We start from the raw sequence: 6,637 nt of genomic DNA, 5'->3' as shown, positions 1-6,637 counted from the left end.
ATCTAGCTGCTGATCTCCCCATTCACCACTGGGTGACTCATCCTGACTCCGGGGAATCCCTAGCCCGTCACATGACACGACCAGCCAATCACGCGACAGACACACTGCACACAGAAGTGCCCACTTCTAGAAGTGGCACTTCCACACTAGGTACATGCACGCCGCACACATCATCGCGCAGCATTCACTCCCACGAGTCCGCACATACCAAACTCGGGCCTGCACACCCCACGCATCAGGAACTACTAGGGACACATACACTCCCCATGCATTCCTATGGGAGGGCAGGCCTATCTCACCACATGCACTCAGAGCACGCACGCACTTTACCCTGGGACACAGGGAAAGTGCGCAGAGACCAAACAATTACCACACCAAGTCACCAATAAAAAGCCAAAAAGTCCAGGGGTGAACCTGCCAGAAGGGCCAAGTCCAACATAACCTATCTCCAACGAGCATCCCCCAAAAAAATCAATATTGAACTCGAAAGCAGAGAATTAAGGGAGGAGAAAATAGAGTTCACCATACATTGCATAGTAAAAGAGTGGGAAAGGGGCGGAAGATTAATGAAAATATTATGGCGACAGTCTATAAGCGTGAGAGACATCAAAGTCAACAGCAGCTAGTTGTTAAAAATAAGAGGCATGAGTACATATTAATATCACAACAAAGAAGACTCAGTGGCGTCATTTTGCTAAGACAGTGGGATAGTAAAAGTGACATCACACACTCAATGATGATGAAATGACATCACAGGAAGTGACATCACAATCAGCGGAACCCCAGTGATGTGGCACTATACATTTGTTTAAACCATCTTGAATAAAAACTAAAGGTAGTATTGAGCTAATAAAAATGAATAATAATTGCAAAAAAACAGCACCCAAAATATCAACAGTTAAAGATTTAGGGCCATATTTATGACCATGTTTTAAGCCACACAAAGCCACTTTTCGTGGCTCTAAGTGGCTTAAAAAATCTGGAGTAAGGCAATGCAGCGTGCTAGGGAGGCTTTCCATGGGCATTGCATGGATGTTCCAATGCAATTCCCATTAATTTTGACACATCCCCTCATTTACAAGAACTTGTAAATATGGGGATGGACCGAAATCTTATGCCTCCCCAGGGGAAGCCTAACAAGGAGAAATATCTCTATTACTCCTTGTTTCTTCCCCTTTTTATGTGTGCTGCAATCTGCAGCAAACATAGTTAGAGAAATATGCCTCCTTGGGTTGTGTTTGTGCAGAAAGGTGTCCCTGCCTGCACTAAAACAATCCTGCATGCAACACAGGCTCACTTGCACCATGGTGCAAGTGTGCCTGCATTGGCGCTAAACATCACATTGTGCGCCAATGCAGGGGGAGAAGTCAGGAATGCGACATATGCCTTAACTACGGGGAATTCCTGCCCTTTCCCTGTAAGTTACTTGCTGTGCTGCACTGCATGACATTGTGATAAATATGCCACTTAATTACTTTTCAAAAGATCATTAATTGCATTCATCAAATCATACTGGTAACAATTACAAGTTAGTCTGCAAGCAGCAACACCTGGGTGAAATTACAGCCAACCACGCTGCTGCTGTCACCATGACAGCAGCATTGTGTTTGGTCTGAGTGCTGTGGTTCGGCGCTCAGCAAGTGAGTGGAAGCCTGTGCATGTTCTAAGGAGCCACCGCTGCTGGCTTGGACAGATATCACAGATAATGTTATGTTATGTTATGTTATAGAGACTTATAAAGCGCTCATATACCCTAGTGTGTCTTCGCGCTAGCACTCCAGCTACATGACTGAGGCGCGCCTAATTGCAAAAAAGCCAAGTCTTAAGTTCCTTCCTGAAGTTTACTAAGGTGAGGATACTCCTGATATCAAAAGGCAGGCTATTCCACAGCTTAGCAGTGCGAGTGAAAAAGTTCCTTTCGCCCTAGGTCGATGTTTGGACTCTGGACGCTGTAATTGCATGGGAACCCCTAGATTGAAGGTCTCTATTGGGATTATACCATTGAAATTTCTGTCTGAGAGTTTCAGGCCCACCATCCTGCAATGCTTTGTATGCGTTGGGCTTTGGATTTAATACGATTCCTTACCGGGAGCCAGTTGAGTTTTTTTGAATGCCTTGGGAAATTGAATGGAATTTGGGGAGTCCTAACACCATCTTTGCTGCAGCGTTTTGTACTAGCTGTAATTTTTTAGCAAGGTTTTTCTGCAGGTTCATAAGGAGCAGTAGTCTAGCTTGGTTAGCACTAAGGAAGTAACAACTAATCTTTTAAATGTGGCTGGGATAAAAGGCAGAATTTTCTTTATCATCCTAAGGGTTTAAAAGGATGCGGAAAGGACCACTGCTACCTGTACGCCATAGTTCAGCCTGTCATCAATAATTATGCCTAGGTGTTTAACCTTTGGCATTGGGATAGGAGGGGGGCCTAGATCATCAGGCCACAAGGATAGTGACCAAGGCAGTGCAAGCTTGCCAAAAATCACGACCTCCGTTTTTCCTGAATTCAACTTTAAGTTTTGTCTGTTCATCAAGGAGCTAACTGCTCTCATACAGTCCTGAAAAGGAGAGGACAGCTTAGGATCGTTTGTACGGTCTGACACCACAATCTTTGTGCCACATTATTCGATTACCTTGGCTAGTCCAGAGACATAGCAATTGAATAAGGTTGAACTAAGCGAAGACCCCTGAGGGACCCCGCAAGGTATGGAGAAGCAAGAGGATTCAAATTTGCCCAATGCCACAAGTTGTTCCCTGTTGGAGAGAAAGGAGGTGAGTAGGGCCAGGCCTCTGTCCTTGATTCCGCACTGTCCGAGCCTGATTAGTGGAGTCTTGTGGTTAACTGTCTCAAAGGCGGCAGATAAGTTGAATAGAACGAGAGCTGGTGAGTCTCCCAGTCTACGACAGCTCTTATCTCCTCTGTAGCTTTGATAAGCGCTGTTTCAGTGCTATGTTCTGGCCCAAAGTCAAACTGTGTTGGATCCATGAGATGGTTTTTCTGGATAAATTGGTACAGTTGCATGTTGAGGGTATTTTACACAATTTCATCTGGTAAGGGGAGCCGGATGATTGGATGGTAGATATTTGGATCTTTTGAATCTAGGCTGTTTTTTTCAGTAATGGGAGGATGGAGGATTTTTTCCAAATTGATGAAAAAACTCCTGTAGAAAACATGGAATTGAAAATCTCCGAAAGTCTAGTGGCATTTTATAATGGTGCTGATTTAAGTACCATAGGCGGGCAAGGGTGATGAGGGTCACCAGATTTGGCACTAATAAGGATTTCGGTCACTTGGGCAGGAGGGTTAGGGGTAAATTCCGTCATGAGGGAGTAGGTCTGCTTCCTAGGGACCTGCCATTATTTCTTCTGCCCCAGTGGATTTGTCAAAGATCTACACTATTTTGTCAAGTTTGTCCCAGAAACAGTGCGCTACTTTGTCACAAAAGTCTTGAATCGGGGAAGGCAGATTGTTACTAGGGCCTGAGGAGAGTTTTTTTCCTACTTGAAAAAGTTACTTTGTACAATTTGAGGCAGACTCTATTTGCTGCAAGTAATAATTACTTTTTTCTTCAATGAGAAAATGTTTGTATTTAGTGAAGACTAGTTTGTAAGCTAGCTTTTCTTGTGCATCGTAATGTCTACGCCAGCTTCTTTCCTGCCTTCTGCATGCTTGCTTCTCTATACTAAGCACCTAAGTGAACCAAGTTGCTGATAGTAATCTTCTATTTGACCGAGAGGATATGGGCGGGGCTACTGTGGCCAGCATGGAATTCAGCCACTCATTGAAATTATAGACTGCCTGCTCGGGATCTAGAGGCAGAGAGGGTTGGGAGAGACGGAGCGGTTGGGTTAGGATATCTTTGTCTATTATACTCCATGCTCTATAATTGGGAGAATTTTCCTCTCTCCTGGTAATATAGGTTCCACCAGGGATATTGAAATAAAAAATGATGGCTTGGTGATCTGACCAACTGAGAGGGAGCATCTCTGTTAATATGGCATGCAGGTTGCTTGTAAAAAGCCCCTCCAATGTGTGCCCTGCTTGGTGTGTGGGATGTTTAATGATTTGAGTGAGACCAAAAGAAGACATGGTCTCAACAAAGGTTAGAGCGTCTTTGTCAATTTGAGATTCCAAGTGGATCTTAAAATCCCCTAGGATTGTAACATCTTTTGTACAAAGACTGTTCTCGCAACACGCCAAAACTACTCACAAACTTGGCTTTAAGGCCTGTTGGGTGGTATAGTAGGATACCATTGAAAGTATATTTACTATTAAGGTTCATATAATAAAATAAGGCTTTGCAGTCCATAGAGAGGGCTGGTTTGAATAAGGCGGTGATCCAGGTGCGATAGATTACTGCAAGCTCTCCCCCTCTTTTAAGAGGTTTGTTCAGTCTAAATAAGGAGAAACCTACTGACACCGCTATTTGAAATCCAGGATTGCAGGCTGCATTCCATCAAGTTTCAGTTATATAAGGCACTTCTAGGTTTGGCTTTCGATCAGATCCGCTATTTCCATTTTGTTTTTGGCAAGAGACCATGCATTTATAAGGTTGAGCTGTATTTTGGTATTTTCCCCAGGGTGGAGACTGAGCTGTGGTCTCAAGGTAGGTTTAAGGATAGTTGATCTACAGCTGGGGCATGTGCGATGCACAGAATAAGGGACGGAGGCGTGGTTAACACAGGTCAATTTTCCCGAAAGTTCAGGTCAGAGATTGTATAGTTCCTTACCTGTGTACATTAGTGGCCCTTTATGAAGGAGGCTGGATGACCAGGTGTCTTGGTGCTGGGCGCGGACTGGGTGCAGATAGGAACAGATGGGCTTGCCTTTGGTGCGTCTTCGATAACGATAACTCATAAAAGGATTAAAATAAGAAACTAGTACCTTCGTAATAGCCCCAAACTGACAGGAGCCAGGCACCTCCGCAACTGGATACAATAAAAACAAAAGGTGGGGCACGTCCAGTGTGCTCAGGAGGAGCTGCGTGGATGTGCTTCCTGCATGTTTTAAATAGTCCTCTCAGAAGAGGGGAGCATGGCCAATAGTTCGGCATCGCAGTGCGATAAAAACAGTGGGTAAATAAAAACAGACTTTTTAACCGGGGTCCAGCAAGCCCCAAAGCGCTCACAGGCTCCCCTGTGAGATGTTGTCTACTGGTAAAGTAAATCAAAGGAAGCTAAACAATGAGAAATGATAACTTAAAAAAGAATTAAAATGGAAAACTAGTCCATTCATGATGGCGCCCAGCTAACAGGAGCCAGGCACCTCCGTAACCGGATACAAGGAAAACAAAAGGTGGGTCTCATCCTGCGTGTTCAGAAGGAGCTGCGTGGACACGCTTCCTGCATGTTTTAAGTAGCCTTCTCAGAAGAGCGTGGTGTGGCCAATAGTCTGGCACAGCGGCGCATTAAAAACAGTGGGTAAATGAAAACTGGCTTTTCAACCGATGTCCAGCAACCCCCACAACACTCACAGGCACCCCTGTGAGATGTTGTCTACTGGTAAAGTAAATCAAAGGAAACTAAACAGTGAGAAATGATAACTCAAAAAAGAATTAAAATGGAAAACAAGTCCCACCATTATGGTGCCCCACTAACAGGAGCCAGGCACCTCTGTAACAGGATACAAGGTAAACAAAAGGTGGGTAGCGTCCAGCGTGTAGTGGCCACCTGGCCAATACAATACAATGTATCGTGGTATTACTCCTCGTGACCGGGCGCGGTCCGAGGGTATAAACAAATTAGCCTGGGGTTGCACGTGACCCTCGGTTGAAAAGCATACCAGTGGACGTGTACATGTTACTGCAGCTCGCTGCTTATGCCCCTGCATCATACCTGGTCGTCCACCACTACACTGGCGACGAAGGTGTGAACGGACCCTCACGTCTCCCTGCATCGCCGAACTGCCATTCCGGTAGGCCTAATGTGGCCGGATCTGCCACGAGTGACTCAGCATGGCCCCTACGATCCAGCGCTGCCTGCCGCATACTCGCTCACCAGCAGCGGTGCACGCGGCTCCACCGTGGCTGACGACAGGCCGAAACACCCTGGGCCTGGGAGAGACAGGCCCTGGCAGGGCAGAAGAGCTCCACGGTGGAGCCTCAGCAGCAGAAGGTACCGCCTGCGTGAGACGCGCAACATGAGGGCTGGGCTTTAAGGCCCAACGTGGCAACTCCCTCACTGGGCCAGTGACAGCCTGGAAACGACCGGAGATTCCTCCCTGCAGGCCGCAAGTGCCCCAACTGAGGTACTGGGAACAAGTAGGCGAAAGAAACGGATAAAGAACAGCAGCAAAGAAAAAACAAAAACAGAAGGGGAAGTGAAGAAATCAAGTGCATACTGTGCACAACCTGTGCAAGTGCCTGCAGTCAGCCCCCAGCAACATGTGCCAGTACCATCCAGTCACAGTAGTCGGGTGGGGCCACCACAAAGTCCCAGAGTGGCGGACTCGAGGCGCAAGACGAGAGGGGTCCTCTTCACAGGCGGTAGAGCTGCCACGAAACACCTTACTCGGTGGACATCCGTGTATTCACCACCAGGAAAGACCAGTCCAGGCGCATCATGGGAGACCCTCCCCCACCACAGCCACCGGCACAAGCGCCAATGGCGCCATACCCACACGCATCAGTCACGCCAATACCCC

This window comes from Triturus cristatus, chromosome 3_2 (genome assembly GCF_964204655.1).
Source record: "Triturus cristatus chromosome 3_2, aTriCri1.1, whole genome shotgun sequence".
In the NCBI taxonomy this organism is placed as follows: domain Eukaryota; kingdom Metazoa; phylum Chordata; class Amphibia; order Caudata; family Salamandridae; genus Triturus; species Triturus cristatus.
This window is presented reverse-complemented; position numbering follows the sequence as displayed.